We start from the raw sequence: 19,747 nt of genomic DNA, 5'->3' as shown, positions 1-19,747 counted from the left end.
AGCCCAAGTCCATGCGAAGAGTTGCAGAGGTCAGGGGAGATTTTCATCCACAGCATGCGATGTTTTAAGCTTTGCCCATGACTGCTTCATGTTTTTCTTTTAAATCTCCTCTGCTGTGTTTGGTATCAGCCCTGAGACCCAGTTCTGCAGTAAGAATATTTGTCTGTCTGTTTGAAAATCTCTGAGGCTTTTGGTACCAACCTTTATAGGGTGACGACTTCTGACTAACTTCTAACAAATTATCCAAAGTATAACTCCACTGTGGCACATCCTGCGTTCTGAAAGACAAGCAGTCAGTGATTGATGATTGAGTTTTCCTTCCAAAACACTTTTTTTTTTTTTTTTTTGTAGGCCATTAGAAGTTTTTCCCACAAGCAGAATGAGAGATACTAACTTTTCTAAGCCAACTCATAAAATTGAAAGGACTATTGTTTTGAATAATTCAGAGTTTATCAGCCAAACTACTTTTACAATCCTAAACCAAAGCCCACTGAAGTGGATAGGCATTGATCAAATTTATCTCAAAGAAAATAAAGAGGGCAATACATGGAAGAAACAGAGCAAGAAAGAAACTTAAGGCTGCTATCAAGACTACAGAAGAAAAAGTGTTGGAAATATTGATTTGCAATAATTAAATAATGTAACTAACTGAGAAAAAAAGTCATTTACTTAGGTAAGGTTAATTTAATAGGGAATAAGATGTTTGATCCTGTTAACAGACTCTTGAATGTTATGAAGTATATCATACAGAAAGTATTCTTGATTATTAAGTCAATAAAAATGTTAGGAAAAATGTAGACAGAACAGTGAAGAAATAAGCATGAAAGATTTTCCGTCATAAAGATTCCTGACTGTGCATAAATGAGGATGTGTTTACCAGGCACACTGTAGGCAAATCTGCATTGCTATAGCAGAACTGCTTCTGTTACTTAATTTAACTCATTTGGCATTAAATCCTCTATCCCTACAGCTTCAGCATATACTGCAGACACACACACACACACACACACGCACGCGCGTGCACACACACACACACACACACACAGAGTTATCTTAATTGGGATTTGATTTTCTAGTGACATTTGTAACAGGCTTAAGCAGTTCCAAACTTTTTCATTTATTAGACAAGCAGTGGCAGTGGACTCCTCAGGATCATGACTTATATTATGATACATACAATAAGCCACAAAACTTTCATTACCATCACTGAAAGTTGAACTAAGACATTGGATTACAATTTCTAGATCATAAGCTATACTGAATGAATTACTTATTTAAAGTTATGTCAACATATGTGTTAACAGCATGTTAACTGAGTAAGTTTTTCTCATTTATCAGGAAATAGGGCCTCCATTATATCACTTATGGAGATAACACTCTCAGCTACTGTGCTGTTTGGGCATTTATTTCACAAATAGTTTTCAAAATATATGTCATATCAGGCCTGTTATAAAGGAAGACCATTTGTTTTTTTTCCTTAACCTCAGGACAGCCTCAGAAAGTATTTATTTTTTAAAGTTATGTTCAAAGGAAACAACAACGGGTTACAGTATATTTCAGAATTTCTTATCGAAGTCTTTCATTCTAATTAAATGCTAACCAAAAATTACCTTTCATAAATGTTATTTATTTTATTTCACTTTTTGAATCCATGTCACAATCTGTTTACCTGTTTATCACAATCTGAATTTCTGAAATCACATCCAGAGCCCTGTCATTATACAACCATATGTTTCATCTTGAGAAGGGGTCTTTCCAAAATGGGGTAAATCAAACTAAAATTATATTTGATAGAACTTAATTTCATAACAGCAAAAAGGGACTTTAACTTCCAGAATTGACAGGGGTTGCTCTATATGGGTTGTGCTCAAAGTGCTTCTGAGAAAATGAACATTGCACAAAAGAAGAATAAAAAAAAGGTAAAAAGTCATAGTTTTCTGCTAATATTACCTCATGAAACAAAAAACCAACCAACCAACCAAAAAAACCCACCTCCAAGTAGGAAACCTAATAAGTAGGTACTAATAGTATGTTCCACGATTTTTAGATTGCTGAAATAACGTTTATATTCCATAGCATATTGCAAAGGAAAAAAAGTTGAAGTAGAAATTTCCTGATGGTGTAAGTTCATTTCAGGCTACCTTCGAAAAATTACGATATTATGTTTCAGTCACTGAGTCTGAGTTTATCTGCAATTATTAAAGAAACAACTGCTTTCAGATAAATTTAATTAAAATTAACACAGGTGTGTATGTTTAGAATGACTTAGAGTTTAAACCACATCCATCTCAAATTCTTCCCTTGTGCTTAAAATTTCCAGAGATGATGCTAACTTGTAGACTTTCAGGACTTCACTGAGAGGACGGGATAGATCTGTGCAAAATCAGTTTCATTCAACATGTGTTCAATCTGTGTTCTTCAACTAGTATCCAATATTTTTCAACAAATTCAAGAATTTACTTTAAATACCTCTACAACTAATAGCGATACTCCCAGAAACATCAATGTAGCCTGTCTTTCCCCTCCAAGACTGAAATTTGAATAAGAGAAAAACATGACAGACTATGCATTACAAAAGTAGCTAAATTAGTTCCAAGTCCACTTTCTATAACTTCCCTTAAAAAATGCAGGTTTAAGAAAAAACAGTAGAGTTTGTTAATACCAAAACACAGCATCTGTAGCAAAGGCTTAATCAATTTGTATAAAACTGAGGAGGAGAGGAGAGGAGGTTTAATCAATTTGTATAAAACTGAGGAGGAGAGGGAGAGGGAGAGGGAGAGGGAGAGGGAGAGGGAGAGGGAGAGGGAGAGGGAGAGGGAGAGGGAGAGGGAGAGGGAGAGGGAGAGGGAGAGGGAGAGGGAGAGGGAGAGGGAGAGGGGGTTTAATCAATTTGTATAAAACTGAGGAGGGGAGGGAGAGGGAGAGGGAGAGGAGAGGAGAGGGGAGGAGAGGAGAGGAGAGGAATCTGTGACGTTACCTGGTTTGCTTAAATGAAAGATTATTGGACAATAACCAGTATGCTTGAAAGTCTCATAATTCAGTCAGCTATGTAAGTCACCTACCCTACTAAGACTTACTATGTCACAGGAAGCTCAGTGATGGCCACCCAGAGGAACTGCAGATCCATCTTGAGGAACAATTACGTCCAGCAGATCAGACAGGTTCCTGGAGGACCGTGCTCATGTGGGCTGATACACCACAAATATGACCATTGTGCCTAAGATTCCTTAACTGGATGCAGTCCTGCTTTGGTGACTAAACTGACATTGCACTGAAGATGATCTAAAAGACAGTGGCAAGAGACAAGACATCTTCGAGGAAAATTGGCTTCTTCTGTCCTTATCTGGCTTATATTTATCTGGACTAAGACATGAGACTGCATCTGTATCCATACCTTTAAACGTATTTTCTTTTTTGGTGGTAACTTGTCTGTCTGCAATTACACAGATAACCAGCAGCAGGAGGCCCAAGACAAGCACTTTTACTAATAGATCATTTTCCTAAAAGAAGCTTGGTATACCACAGTATCCTTCTATACGTTCTTTCTAACACACATTTCTAAAATTATCTTGGACGTCATTGTCACGAAGTATTTATAACTAAAGCACGATGCTGGGATGAGTCTGGCTGGGTGGAATTAAATCTCTTCACAGCAGCCTGTACAATGCTGAGTTTTGGATTTGTGATTAAAACAGTGTTGATAAACTCACTGTTTTAAAACCAGTGTTTTGGCTCTCACTGAGCAGTGCTTGCACAGGATCCAGGCTTTCTCTGGTTGATACTCTGCTCCCCCAGCAAGCAGGCTGCAGGTGGGAAAGAGTCTGGGAGGAGACGCAGCGCAGGCCGAACAGGTGACTTGAATTGTCCAAAGGGATGCTGCATCCATATAATGTTGTGTCCAGCAATGAGAAAGAAAGTTGGTTGAGGAGAGAGCTATTGCTCAGAGACTCACTGGGCATCAATCTACTTTTGGGAGGCAGTGAGTGACTGTCTTTGTACCACTTGTATAGCTTGTTGGTTTCTCTTCCCTTCTTCTATTAAACTGTCTTTATTGTAATCCATGAGTTTTCTCACTTTTGCTCTCCCGTCCCACTGCAGGGGTAGCGAGCGAGCAGCCATGCGAGACTTAGCTGCTGGCTGGTCTCACATGGTCAACCCACAACACACAGGAAAGACTTCATCCTTTTCTTGGCTTGAGAAGCAAAGTGAACTTTGGAATTTCAATATTTATATGGAATCAGGTCATGTGTCTTGCATGAACTCTGTAACCTAGATATGCAAGATTTTTTCTTTTTATTTATACATAATTATAAGCTAGAGAGCTTGGATTCAGTTTTGTCAAATGAAAGAACATTCTGATAAAACTCTGCTTTAAATATAGCTCTTAACTCTTTTCAATGCACTGTAGCACACTATGAACATACTTATACACTAATTAACATCTCCCATGGAAAGTAACTGAGGTCTGTCGGTTAGCGTCTATTTCTGCAGGCCTAGGAGGGAGTGGAAAGGAAAGGAAGAGGAATGCTCATACAATATACTCATTGTTCTCTAAAGTAATTCACTAGATATCGGAGAGCTTTTCATTTCTGCAGTCATAATGATGGTAAGAAAGATATGTGACCCACAGCAGATTTTCTGCCTCAAAAAACTCGCTTTTACTAGTTAATTTTATCCCTTACTATGAAGATACAATTTGATCCCAAGATCAGTGTAAGGACGTCCCTGTATCATTGTATTTGAACAAATGCATTCTTCTGAAGTGTTCATTAGCCCACATTAGTGGTAGTTATTTTATTAACTAATGAACATTGCATTGTACAAGCCGTACCAAGGCAGCATGCTAGTGCTGCTGTATTGCTTTCAGTTTGGGAGCTAGAGTGGTCTCTGTCTGGCTCGGGCACTGTAGTATGTAGTGTGTAAAAAGCAAAAAGCTCCTGTGCCTGCCACAGCATTAAAATGCTTACTCTAAGCAGAAGCCAGGGCAGGTGAACCTGCAGAAGAGCATCCCTACATCAGAACTTTCTACAAGAGCTGAGGTGTCAAGACATTAGAAAGCATCTATTACTGAAGCTGTATGATAGTATATAAAAGAGTCTAGGACTCTGGGATATCACATGGGGAGGCAAAAAGAAGGAGGATTTTTTTTATTTTTATTTTTATTAAAAAGAACCTACTTGATTAATTTACTTCAAATTATCAAAATGTTATGATCCAAATAGGAATAAATGGCAAATTAAAGCAGGAAAAGATTGTCATATCTTCTGTCTGTTCAAAAAGAAATAGGAAACCAACTTACAGTACCTCTGTAAAACATTTAAAGTAAGTAATAATAGTGTTTTGTCACTAAGATTCTTTTCTGTTGTATCTTGCACCACTGAAAATATGCACAGACATAAATCTTCTATGTCTATCAAAGCGACTTAGCTGAGTATCCTAAAGCTCCTAGAGCAGGAAAAACACCTTAAGCAGTAAATACATATAAGAATGCTCCATAAAGACTGCTCCAGCCTCAAATAGCAAGGAGCATCTGTTGCTCCAAAGTCCTTCTCCACAGGGTAACAGAAGGAGAAAATACTGTTTAGCACCAGAAATACTAATGCATATAGTTCTACATTCCAAATCTCAGGAACAACTGCAAAATGAATTTGGAACTTTCAAATTAATGAGCAATTTTTTCATGTGCTTGAATAAGAGCAGTCTTTAACATACTTGATAATTGACTTTACAATATTAGGCATTTACAGCTGACCTGAAAGAAAATTCGTTAATAACAAGTTCTTCACATACAGAGTAGTACATCTTTCAATAAGCCTGATCCTGTTTTACTCAAAATAGTAATTCCCTTTAAAGATAGCTAAGCAATATTCCTAGGATTACAGCTAGAGATCAGGCTCTTTTCCTGCATGTATAAATACTGGCTTCTGTCCGTATTTTCTTATACAGCAAAAGTAATGCCTCATTAGACTCTGACGTCAGTGAAGAAAAGATATTTCCTTATCTAAGCACACCGAATTTTTAGAGGCCTGGGAATTGTTTTCTAACCTGAGTGATGGAACTGTAAGTTTTAAAAAATATGTGTGATTATTCAATGAATTATTCAATGATAGGAAAGAGCAGATAAGTTTTTCTTCAGATAAATTTAAGAAAAGTTCTCTCTGGTTTTTTTTCTTCTTCTTATCAATGGCTTCCAGGTTGCATTAATTAATTGCTATTAAAAGCTTCCATAATCTTTTAATGTCTTCTACAGAGCCAGTATTTCTCCTTTTACTGAAAGGACTTACGACCTTTCTCTTTATTCAGCTGCAGGGGTGAGGTGTTTTTATACTTTTTGAGACTTTTGGGGGGAAGTGGAGTTACTTTGGCTGAATCTGTCATATGGTGTGAATAGCTTTGTATTTTCCAGATATCCACTTTTGATTAAGTAGGATCCTTAATAAAAGTAAAGACTGGTTTTCTTACTATGCTTTAAAGGCAAGCATAGGTCCAGTATAAGAAAAAAGCAAGCTAAAAACTTGAACTTCCCGTAATGAAATCCATTTCTCTGTCATCCAGAGGAAACCTACAAAATAGGACAAAGCGGCATAATAAAACCAATGAAAATAAACGGTGTGAAACAGATTTCTGTACTAGAAGTCTTTGCATCATACATTTCAGTGGTTTATATGGTCCATGAGAGTATGAGAAAACTTCTCACTTTGATCTTTAGCCTTCTTTAGTCTTGGAAGAAGGTGGGGGGGGGGGGGGGGTATAAAAAAAAGGAAAGAAACTCATGTTTTAAGCCACTACTCTGTGTAAACCATTTGAAAACCATTTAATAGTTCAGGGCCAGGATGGATGGGGCTTTGAACAACCTGATCTAGTGCAAAGTGTCCCTGCCCATGACAGTGGGGTTGGAACTAGATGATCCCTTCCAACCTAAACCATTCTATGATTCTATGAATAATTTCCTTGTTCTAATATTTTTTTAAAAAAATAGAAAAATTTGTAGGTTTCATACTTTACACCATATCATGAAGCTATTTAGCTAATGAAAAATTGTTGCATTCTCTTCTGCCATATGTTCAATAAATAATGTACAAAATCCTTAATTATTTGTTTATACATTTCTGAAACTGTGTTTAGCATACTGTTTGCCTGCTCTTTGACAAGACCTAACAAAGAATCTTAGAAATCCCTAACTGAAAATATGTTAATCATAGATATAAGATAGGTGGACAGAGAGAAGAATACTGATACAATGCATGAATCTGTCAGCATTTTCTTCTGGGGGGGAAAAAAGTTTCTCAAAGGGTACAGCCAATTTGTAGCAATCAGCTTCCTTCATATTTCAAAGTATGGTCCTGACTAGTAATATTTATGTGCTAGCAATAGCAAAAGATTCATGAGTTTCATCCTAAATTCAACCTAACATGTTGAGTTTATTTCAAATAAGCCACTGACTGAGGATTAATGTTAATTAACTTCTCATTAAATAGAAATGTAGGTCCTTCTAATGTCACTTGTTCGATGTTACTTTCAGTTCAGTATTTGACAATACTCACAATGTTTTTCCTTACTCTGCGTCACCACAGTCCTAATATTTTTGCAATAAATATCAATGAGAAGGTACTTCTGTGTAACATTTAATGGTAGCTTCTGAGAGTCTCCTATGCATCTATTACACTGCAAAGTTACTTTCCTGGTCAGGAATCAATATCATCCCCATTTACTAAAAAGAACAGACACACAGAGGATGCATTTATTTTGTCCAGAGCAGAGTGACTTGAGAACATGCTACAGCACACTGGTCTTTCTGACCTTTATTTTGTACTTCTGCACTTTACCGTAACGTGGATATTTCTATCGTAACAGCCTCCAGTGACTGCAATGTGACAAGTAGCATGTGGAGGTGACTTCCTTGTCCACACCATGTGGTTAAGTGATGCTCCTAGAAAGCGGGATATGTCATATCTGACTGCACTATCTACATGTACATCAGAGGGGCATGTACTGGTCTCTGTGTTAAGGAGTATCATGGCTTCGAGTTCTGCTCATTTTCCGTCCATGGGGTAGCCCAGGTAATTCACAACTGCATCTTAGCATGCACCCAGGCAGTGCTGACCATTCCATTACATGCCTGATGAGCCATAAATCTTCACATGGAAACTCAGCATTAGTAACATTATTCTCCAGCTTATTTCCTAAACATTGGACCAACTCACCTTCTGGAATTACAGTTCTCTTGTAAATCGCCTCTATTAGAAACAGATTCTCATGCTAAGCAGGTAGATAGTAAAACTATACACAGACTACTTTGAAGTGGAGCATTTCCAGACCTCCTGAGGCATCAGAGGAAGATGCATGTACAGTTATGCAAGAAATGCAACATTAGCATATTTTTCTCCCCTGACTGTCAGGTATGAGGAAGGAGCAGTCTCTTAATTTGCATCATGGAAGAGATTGTCAGAGAGTCAGGCAGGCAGAAGGAAGAGGCAAAGGAATTAGGTGTGGGCAGTCTGATTTTAACACAGCTTAAAGACTTTCTCCTTTTGGGCCTGGTATGAGCAAAGCAAGTGAATCAGGTGCGAATTAGCTCCAGAAAGCTAGTACAGTACATTTCAAGCCTTAAAAAAAAAAAAAAAAAAGAACTAGAAAAGAACTGAAAATTTTTATGATAAAATAGTTGCCTGGCTACATAAAATGTTACCTAAAATATGTACATTTAAAGAAGGTCAGTTATGTTTTTTATCTTGAAGTACTGTGTGGTCCTTGAAGGGAAGTCTGTAATCAAATTAATAATGGAGGAAATTGTATGATGCTATCCTGTAAACATAACAGAGGAAGACTGAGCCAGGAAGCTAAGTTCCCAAGACTATGTCTTCTGTAAAATGTCTATGAAGAGGGAATCCTGCCTTAAAAAACAAAGAAAGAAACAACCTCAACCCTCCCCAAAACACCCAGCCAACTTGGGCTAAGTTTGTTTGGTAACCTAATAAAACATGACATTAACTTATTAGCACTATCTAAACGATTTCCGTTTAAGAGCCATTTTTGTTAAATGATAGAATAGGGAGAAAAGCTACCTAAAATTTTCCTTCCTGTTGATTTTAATTCAGAGCTATGCTTGGGCACCTGCAAGTGAATGCAGAAGGGCCCTGCAGATTGAAATCCCAATGTTATCGCTCCTGCAACAGCTTCCAGCACAGGAACCTCTGTACCTCAGCGTCTCGGGTATTCAGGTGTTACAGGAGTCTGCTAAACTTCAGTGTAACAATTCACAACACCTAATATTAGATACATGGTAAAGGCTTTGCAGGGTAGGTGGAAACCTCAGACCATTTCCATGCACTTCACAGCTACTTATTTTCTTTCTGTTCAGGAGGGCTTTTCAGGCATCTAAGAGCTGAAAGAAAGCAATGACATTTTTTAAACAATTGCAGCCTCTTAGTAGTATTTATGAGAACTATACAACATAAATTACCTTTTGTGATGCTTCATGCTTCTGGGAGGAATGACCTGCATTTCATACTTATGTTTTCACTTGTAAGTAGAATAGCCACAGCAAATGAGGAACAATTAGGTCTTAATTTTCTCCAGGAGATGCCACTGTGAATTCTGTCTTTCTATGAAAGAAACAGACAATCTATAGATATTCAATGTAGGTTGCCCATAGATAATCAACTCAATGTACATAAAATGGGAAAAAAAAAAAAAAGACAAAAAAACCCACGGTGAAGATAAAGTAATTTTAAATAAACATTAGAAAGTGTTTTACGAATGGCTGCTGCACCTTTAAGAAACAAACAAGCAAAAAAATGCTAATTTTAAGTACCTGAGGAGAAAACAGCTGCTATATGAAATTGTGGCTTTCCTTTTTTTTGTTGTTTTTTTTTTTTTTTTAATAGATGACCAGAAACTTACAGCCATTGCTACTTCAGCTGTAGTAAAGTATCCTTGAGGTGGACCATGAAAATTGTTGCATCAGTAATTTTTCTTGATTGAGTTGGAGGCGTTCCCAATGAAGCACTGGTGGATTTTTGTGAACTGCTGTGGAAGGATCTTTTATTTCTGATTATTCTTGAAGACAAACAATGTTTAAAAGTACAAATAATTCTGTGTGGGGATTGGGAGTTCATGACATGTTGGAATGCAGCAGAACTGAGAGATTATCAAGTTATACTTGTAGGAAGCACATATTTGATGTTGAAAGCTTCATCTGTTGATCAATGTATCACACAGTGCTCCTCCCTCTTCTGCATACTTTAGGGTTTATTGAACATTTTTTCTTAATCTTGTTTTTCTGTAAACTTAGTTCCTGTCTGTGATGGTTTCACAGAAAAAGGGAATATATTGATCACAGAAAATGAAGGAGAATAAGTGAACATAGGCATTATTTTGGAAGTGCTGATTAGGTTTTAAAACAAATAAGACATAAGATTTCATGATGCTATTTCATTTTATAGCAGATGTTGAAAAATTTCTCTTTTATTAGTGTATATCTTTTATTAGTATGTGTATCATAAGCATTCTCAACATGATCTGGTGGAAATGAACTATGGTCTCCTACATTAAGTTAGCCTGTGTTTGTTAATTTGATTGAGTGCTCTGCACACATACTTTAACACCATGTGTTACAATCATTTGTGTATAAATTAAGAGATGACAAGATACAGGCATGTTAAGGAAGACTATGGATCAACTATCAATCAATCAGCCAATCAGGCTATCTTTCAAAGAACAGCAGAGATAAAAGGCTGGCAAATCACAGGTGTGAGTAAATACACACTTCCTAATCAGGTTATTCTCTATGTTAGGGCAGGACTGTAGGACAAACTAAACTCCTGACTTACTGAACTGTGTATCATACTCAGGTAAGATCAGGGATTTTTTTTCTACATTATTCCAGCTAAATATCATGGTGCTGAATGAAAAATAATTGCCTGTGTTAAAATTCAAGAAGGGATTTTGACATTTTGTTACTCAACTATCCATTTCCCGTTCTGAGGTGTGGTTTGCTTGATTATTTGTAATAACACATATTTCTTTCCTGCAATCACCTGTAAAAGTGTTTTTAAATTTCAGTACTGGGGAAAAAAGATTAAAGATTATGTAAATATCTTTACAGGTTAAAAAATAAAATACCCTCAACATTTTAATTATTTTAGACAGGGTATACTGAGGAGACTGACAAATATAGCAATGATATCAAAGATAGGAGAAAACTCTTTTTTTCAGACAGCAAAAACCATAATAATTGCTACTGTGTATGATATTGTATGCTTTGAAAGATGTTTCTTCAAAAGCACAGTCATGAATGTCTGTATGACTCCAACTCACTAAATGGTGGTGTTAAGCAAATTCTTGATTTGGTTTGTTTATCTGGGCTGCTGCCATTAAATATTACAAAACATTACAAATGCATTGATTCTAAATCACACTCTTTCTACTGACATTTTTGGTGTCATAATGATTGACGCAAGTGAAATTCCTGGGGAATTACGGCCTTGTGTTGTTATTTATGAAGTTTCAGATTTTGCAAATTAACCTCATTGCTACCTTGAAAACAAGTTAAAGGAACTCTTCCTCTATTCATAAGAAATTAGTTCATGCTCTGTCCTCCCTTTTTGCCTTTTAGGAAAGCAATCCTGAATTAAACAAACACAATGAAAGAGGAGATATCATCTTAAAATAATGAGCTCAATAGGTAACTTTATTTAAGTGGATGGAAATGAGATGTGATTAAAAACAAAAAACAAGCTGCAAACTGAATACAAAAAGCATGTAAAGTTCAGCCAGAATACTAACTATGGACTCTAGTAAATGCTGGTCATCTACATTGTTACAATAGTATCTTGGTTTTTATTAGAGATGATACCCCCAATTTTATGTGTAATAGTTTTAGTCTTTAAAAATGCTATCTAAATTGCTCCTGAGCCAGCTGGTCACTGAGCCAGCCAGGGCAGATGCCCCACTGGACCTGCTGCTTACAAACAGGGAAGGACTGGTGGGGGATGTGGTGGTCCGAGGACATCTTGGGCATAGTGATCATGAGATGCTACAGGTTTTGATTCTCAGAGAAGTAAGGAGGGGGGTCAGCAGAACCACTACCTCGGACTTCCAATGGGCTGACTTGGCCAGTTTAAGAGCCTGGTTGACAGAGTCCCTTGGGAGACAGTTCTGAAGGAGCAGTGTCTCCAGGAAGTCTGGATATTCTTCAAGAAGGTAGCCTTACAGGCGCGGGAGCAGGCTGTCCACATGTACTGAAAGAAGAGCCAGCAGGGCAGAAGATCAGCGTAACTGAAAAGAGAGCTTTGGTTGGAACTCAGGGAAAACAGGAGAGTTTACCACCTCTGGAAGAAGGGGCAGGCAGCTCTGGAGGACTATAAGGATGTCACAAGATTGCGCAGGGCGAAGATTAGAGAGGCAAAAGCCCAGCTGGAACTCGGGATGGCCACTGCCGTAAAAGGTGTTTACAAATACCTTAGACTCAAAGGGAGGGCCCAGAAGAGTCTGCATCCTTCATTGCCACAAAGGATGAGGAAAAGGCTGCGGTCTGCTTTCTTTGCCTCAGTCTTTAATAGCAAGACCAGCTTCCCTCCGGGTGCTCAGCCCCCTGAGCTGGAAGACGGGGACAAGGAGTGGCATGAAGTCCCCACAGCCCAGGAGGAAACGGTCAGTGACCCACTGCTCCACCTGTGCACACACAAGTCTATGGGGCTGGACGGGATCCACGCGAGGGCACTGAGGGAGCTGGCAGAGGAGCTCCCGGGCCACTCTCCATCGCTGATCATCAGCCCTGGCTCACCGGGGAGGTCCCAGCAGGGTGGGGGCCGAGGCCCCCGGTAGGAGGCCCGAGGAGGCCGAGTGCCGGGCCCTGCCCCTGGGTCACAGCAGCCCCAGGCAGCGCTGCAGGCCTGGGCCAGGGGGCTGGGAAGGGCCGGGGGAAAAGGGCCTGGGGGGGCTGGGCAGCAGCCGGCTGGGCGTGAGCCCCCGGCGTGCCCAGGTGGCCAAGGCGGCCAGCAGCGCCCTGGCCGGTGTCAGCAGCAGCGTGGCCAGCAGGGCCAGGCAGTGCCCGTCCCCCTGCGCGGGGCACTGGTGCGGCCGCCCCTCGGGCCCTGGGCTCAGGGCTGGGCCCCTCGCTGCAGGGGGGACGCAGAGGGGCTGGAGCGTGTCCAGGGACGGGCAGGGGGCTGGGGCAGGGGCTGGGGCACCAGGCCTGGGGGGGCGGCTGGGGGGCTGGGGGGGGCAGCCTGGGCAGGAGGGGGCTCAGGGGGGACCTGGTCGCTCCCTACAGCTGCCTGGCAGGGGCTGCGGGCAGCGGGGGTCGGGCGCTGCTCCCGGAGAACAAGCGACAGGGCGAGAGGAAACGGCCCCAAGCTGCACGGGGGGGTTAGCTCGGGTAGCGGGGAAACGTCTTCCCTGCAGGGGTGGTCAGGCCCTGGAACAGGCTGCCCGGGGAGGTGCTGGGGTCACCGTCCCTGGGGGTCGTAAAAAAAACACATAGACACAGTGCTTATGGACATGGTTTAGGGATGAATTTTAGTGATGGACCTGGCAGTCCTGGGTTGTAGGTTGGACTTGATGATCTCAAAGGTCTTTTCCAACTTAAATGATTCTGTGTATTTTTCTTGCAAGTGATCATAGTGTTAATGTTAATATTTTGTGATGGATATCACCTCTTTAGTTATTGTAGATAAAAGCAGAGACAAATGTTTAGTTTGTCTTTTCTGGTAAATACAATTACAAAATTTATTATATTTATATTGCCAAAGCACCTGTACTAAAAAGCAATAAAAAAAGAGTTCTTCTGTAAGCCACAGAAGTAATTAAGCCTAGTTGGAGGGGGTGGGGGATATGTTTGTTTGTTTTGTCAAAATCTTCAGCAATACCTGCATGACACTCCAACCATGATAATCTCTGTCCTCCACTATAAAGCCACACCGAAAGGCCATCAAATCACCCCCTTCTAACAATTTATTAATATTTCTCCTCCACACCACAGTATTCCAGTCCTTTTTAAATGAGTTTATGTCCTTTTGTTCATTTTCTCAGTCCTTGATGGTATTTCTACTAAGTTCTGTGGTCCTCGGGTTAAAAGGAACGTCTGATCCTTCTTCTGCTTCCCATGCTAGCATCTAGGTTTGGGGTTTTTTTCATGGAGAAAGACATCATCACCCCTGTACTCTGATTATTCTGCATCTTCTCATCAGTGTGAACAATTGCTGTCTGAAGTATGCGTCTTTCTGTCCACTGAGAGACAAAAGTGTCTGTATTTGGCAACTGATCATCCCAACGTTTTGGGACATGTCTTTCAAACAGCTGGACTATTTTAAATGGTTGAAAAGAAGAATCTTGGACTTATTATGGGAACATCGTCTTCCAGAAGTTTTATATACAACATGAAAATGGACTAAGATATATGGGTCAAAGGAATATTAAACACATGATGTTGCTGGAAAACAAACAAACAAATAAACAACCCCTAAAGGAGAGAGCAATTTTGAAGGAACTAACCTAGATTAAAAGATTAAAGCTTTGGGTGGCAGGGAAGACTTCTGGGTAGGACTTCAAGCCATTGAACTCCAGATTTTCTGAAAATTAACAGAGAAATTCTGTGTTTGCAATGCAAACTGGTCATGCTAAATCATGTGCATTTTTTTTTTTTATTATTGAAGAATTGAAAGGAATTTTTTTGTTCAGATCATCATGGCTTCTAACTATGATGAACTAGGCGGATGCAGCAAATTTCTCTTGTGCAGTTAACAGTGCGGCAGGTCAGCTTTGGGAGACTATAGTGGATCAAGTACAGATGTAATTTTTATTATCTCTGATGAGTACTTGGTTCGTTGCACCTCAATGTAAAGGGTGTATTTTTCAACCTTATAACAAAAGAACAGCATCTGCAGATCCAAATGAATGGATGAAAAATTAACCCCATCTCTAAAGAATGGGTAGGTTGGGCCACTCCTTTAATCTCTAGGGACTCTGGTTGCCAGAAGCACGAGTGATATGTGAATCAACAAATAACATTTGGCATTGAAGTACAACTCTGTCCATCTAACAAAATATGACTTTCTTCAGGCTTGAAGGTCATAATTTTTTTTATTTCAGATATAATATTGTTGTATTCTGAGGACTGTAAAAGAGAATTTAAACTTGCCTAGAATGAAACAGTCGTTTTGGCCCAGGAAAAAGATCTCCATGTAAAGGGGTCATTCTTACCTGCATGCATGCGTATGGTTGAAAAGCTCGATTTAATCATCAACTTGTCAAAGGGTAATAATTAAAATGTTTTTGTAAAGTATATGTTTGGTTATTCTTATCAGCTTCTACCTTTTTTTTTTTTTTTTGTTGCCCTCTTCTCTTCCGTCATGAAAAGGAATTTTGAGATTTAATATTCTTCTCTGTGGCTGCACTGCTCCAATATTGGCTATTTAATTACCAAAGCTACAAAATCTTACTGTTGAATAGATGTTAGACACCATTACATCTCTGGGAAATGAGTATACAAGATTTGTAAAAGCCACCCTAATTTGCAAGATACTAAAATATTTGACTGCTTATATTAAATAAATAACTTGGCTAATAATATGTTCCCATACTATATCCATCCATACTTTATAATTGAATTTTATAGCAGTAATTAATCTTTCCTCTTTAGCTGACGGGAACCAAAGGACTTAAAAGAAAAATGCCTTTCTGAAAATGCTAATTCTTGAGTACCATATTTAAAAATAAATACACACACAAACATCCTTTATCATACTCTTTGGTTTCATGTTCTTGTGTAAGAAGATCTCTTAAACAGGAAACTTTTCCAGACTGAGAAAAATGGAGGATGGAAACTGCCCTTTAAAGTGTTCTCGCTTAGGAGGCAAAACTCCCAATTGCAAACATTAAACAAAGTTTTTGATGTGACAAAACTACCACTCGGGTAGGAATTCAGGATTTCAAAAAGGAGTAAGTGGAAGGACATATATAAAGACCTTGGAAGAAAGAAAACATTTATATGGAATATTTATAAATGTTAATGTTATTTATCCATAGCATTAGAAACACGTAGTCATCATGCATTATGAATTCTGTTGAATAATATGGTCAATGTGCCCATCCAGTGTTGACATGCCCATACTCAAACATATTTTTGCTTTCTGAGTTTCTCTTTATTGTCATTAAGGGAATTATTACTATTACTAAAACTCACTGCAAGTGGGGCAAAAGAGTACTGGAGCAACCTCCTGCTCCAGGGAGACATGTCCTGATTCTGAACTGAAAAGAGACAATGCTGCTGGTGCTCTGGGACCTGCAGGATCCATAAGAGGTTCCTGTGAGGATACAAATGGTCTGAGGGCTGAAGGAGCTTTTAAATTAGACATCCCAAGTCATCTTTGAATGATTTCTTTCCCGAAACCCATATCCAACACAATTAATACCACAAACAGAAAAAGAGTTGCACGGGTAGATCTTATTTTGTCATAAAACATTGTATTTGTTTACTTATTCTTTTGAACATTCCCTTTGTTTCTTTCCTGTACTTTGTGTTTTCAGCTGTAATCTTAAACCATGAATCCTCCAGGAAAGGGGCTGTTGCTGCTGCACCTTGGCAGAGCCTCTGACGTGGTGCAGCCTCAAACTCAAACGTCAGTCTCTACAACAGCTGTCTGGAAAATATGTTTTGACTGTCAATAGAGATAAAATCAAATGAGACAAAATTAAGATTTCTCAACATTACCATGAGAACCAGCGTACTCATAGGGAAACTGGAGTCCCTGAGAGGAAGGAAATATTCAACATATCTGATACACCAAAAAGCCAGATGAAGCAGCTGTATTGCCTGAATCAGAGTATGGGCAGGGATCTCAGCATCTTGTGTCAGGCAAGCTTTCTGGTTGCTGAACCACTGACAATATGAAAAGAAAAAGAGGCTCTTTTGCCTTCTTGTTCTTTTTCATCTCGCACAAAACTGTTTTACCAGTCATGAAATATATTACGTTTCAGAAATTTAACTGAAACTAGCACATCTCCTTTCCTCAACTTTTTTTTTGTTGTTGTTTTGGTTTTGGTGATGAATATCCATTTCTAACACGCATCTCTAGGTCTTACTTCAAGAAAAAAACTAAACAAAACAACCAACTAACCAGAAACTATTAAAAAAACCCAACAAACCACACAGAAAAAAAACCTTAAAACCAAGAACACTTGAAAATAATTTTATATGACAAGGAAAAGTGTCATACATCGAGACAGAATGGCTCTATCAGTTCATTGCAGTGGCATAAAGTATTTCTAGAATTTCTCACATTGTCAAATTCCAACTTGAATGATTTACAAAATGTCGTGATAGGCTGCCAGCTCATTAGAAGATGAAAAAAAAAAAAAAAAAGTTTTGGTTAGTTGTCTTCTTGTTTCACAAAAAGACAGTAATTGAAATCTATTAAGTGTACGTAATGTTGATTTGAAATGCATTCCACCATGAGAGGCCAGGTGTCAAAAGTCTCCTGGCTCTAATAATATTCTCTTATTTTGAAATCACAAGATCTTTGGCTCTTTGAAATGCAGATGGTACAACTCCATTAAATACTTTATTGTGATTTAATGGCTCCTCCCCTGGGTTCTGAAATTCAGTGTGAATGAGCTGTTAAAACTAACTGTGCAATATAAGTGCTGAAAGTAAGGCAAAATAATTTTAAAAATTATGCTCCAAATCAATTTTTCTCTCTCAGAACAAAAAAAATAGCCAAAAAAAACCCAAACCCAACAACCAACCCCTTATTTATTGGAGCAATCTGCAACAGCACATTTAAGCAATAAGCAGCTTCACATACTTTAAGAGCTGCTTACAGTTTAAATGGTTAAAGCATATTCTTGCTCAGTGAAAATATATTCTGCAGGTATCTCAAATAAAGTCTTTTACCAAGATAATTTGTGGTGTCGTCCTTGAAATTCTGATATAAATAACAGTAGGATGCAGGCCTAATGCAGACCGAACATATATTGCATGAGAATGAACCCTTCCAGCTACTGCAAACCTGGCTCGCTGCGCTGCACTTCACAGATGTTCCTGCAATGATTCAGGGTGCTAATAAGCCCTAACATTGAGGGATGAGAGGCAAGACAAACTTTGTCGAAGAACTGTTGCTCCCTTTTCCCTAAACAGCTGTTTAGAATGGTGTACGTGTTTGATAGTGACTTAATGCTCCCATTAATGATCATGAATTAGCTTTGCCATAAAAGAGACTACAAACCAGCAGGGCAGAACAATGTTTACTAGTGCAAGTCAGACAGTGTGCAAGTGGAGAAAATACGAACCATGCACCAGTGGAGAGAGAGAAAAAAAACTCAAAAAGGAGAGAGGTGTGTTAACGTGGTTTTGTAAGGAACCGAGGTTCATTCAATCAGATAGTCTCTCTGCCCCTGACTGGTTTCCTTTAAGTACATGTTTGCAGCCAGAAGCGGGATACAGGCCATGGAGGGCACAGAAACATAATATCCAAGATGCCAGTCAGACTCCTCCTCACTATCAAGTGCAAAAGCATTCTATAAACTGATGTAGGAGGCAAAGAATGGGGTTAAGCAGTGTCGTGGACACTCTGGGTGCTCATCAACCTCTCAAGAACTGCAGGTACCGTGTAGTCCTCTGGCCGGGGGTCTTGGGCTCACCTGAGAACAGCAATCTGACATCACGCCCGTTGGTGCAGTGCCTTGAGCAGAAACCAATTTGCACCTGCATCATAAGACCCACTATGTGCCACCTGCTGTGAGTGACACTTCATTGGGGTGCATCTTTGCCTTATTACCTTGTGCAGGAGAACCACGTGGTGCTGGTGATGAACTGTCAGGGCAGTAAGTAGACACACACGTGCATTAGCACTCAGCTTCTACACAGGTCTTACTGCCAATGAAAGAACAGCCATTCACCATTCCCACAAATCTAAATTGCAAACTTTCTTCTTTTCACAAGTGGGCAGGGAATAATTTCAGCTGAAATTAATTACCAGCTAGTTCCACAACTTCAGGGGTATGCAGGATATGTAGAACAAAATATAGGAATACCTCATTTCAGGGGTTGCTCTTGCACCTTAATCTGTCCGCCCTTCTCCTCTTTTATGTTCTCATGCGCATTACACACTCATATTATGGGTGGCAAAGGATTAATTTTAAAACATACTCAGACATTTAGCCAATGCATGGGATTCTTAAATATCTCCTCTGTAGACAGTAAAGGCTTATATCCAAGATAAAAGAAAGGGAATCAAACTAATTATGGCACTAATTTTGTTGCCTCCTTTCTATAAATATTCAAAATTAAAAAACCCCATGCTACAGAAAACCAAAAGAAAAAGAACATTATTTTTTTTTAATGGAGCTGGAGTGTGTGTTGCACAGCCACTTCTCTCCTTTTCCTGTGATGCAGCATTACATGGCACTTCTTTTGTACCAGAAAGGTTTGAGGGAAGCAGGATCTTCCATGCTTTAGGCATCAAAACCCCATGTTGATTTAACCAGAAACCTTGCATTCTCAGGAAGTGGGGGATCAGGCTCTGTTTGAGAAGAGATAAAAGAATGAATTGTTCCCTTTTTCAGAGGCAGAGTCAACTAAAAGAATAATTCTGGCAGTGTTGTGGAGGGGGTGACAGACAGATGTAGTATCTGTTCTTTTCTCTGAGGCAAATAAACGCCGATGCCTGGCAGAATCAAGAGTAGCTGGTTATGGTGAATGGTGTATGACAAATCCCTGATGAACAAGGTACACGTTATTAGAAAA

The sequence above is a fragment of the Falco rusticolus genome, chromosome Z, assembly GCF_015220075.1.
Source record: "Falco rusticolus isolate bFalRus1 chromosome Z, bFalRus1.pri, whole genome shotgun sequence".
NCBI classification, from domain to species: domain Eukaryota; kingdom Metazoa; phylum Chordata; class Aves; order Falconiformes; family Falconidae; genus Falco; species Falco rusticolus.
Note: the sequence above shows the minus strand (reverse complement) of the source record.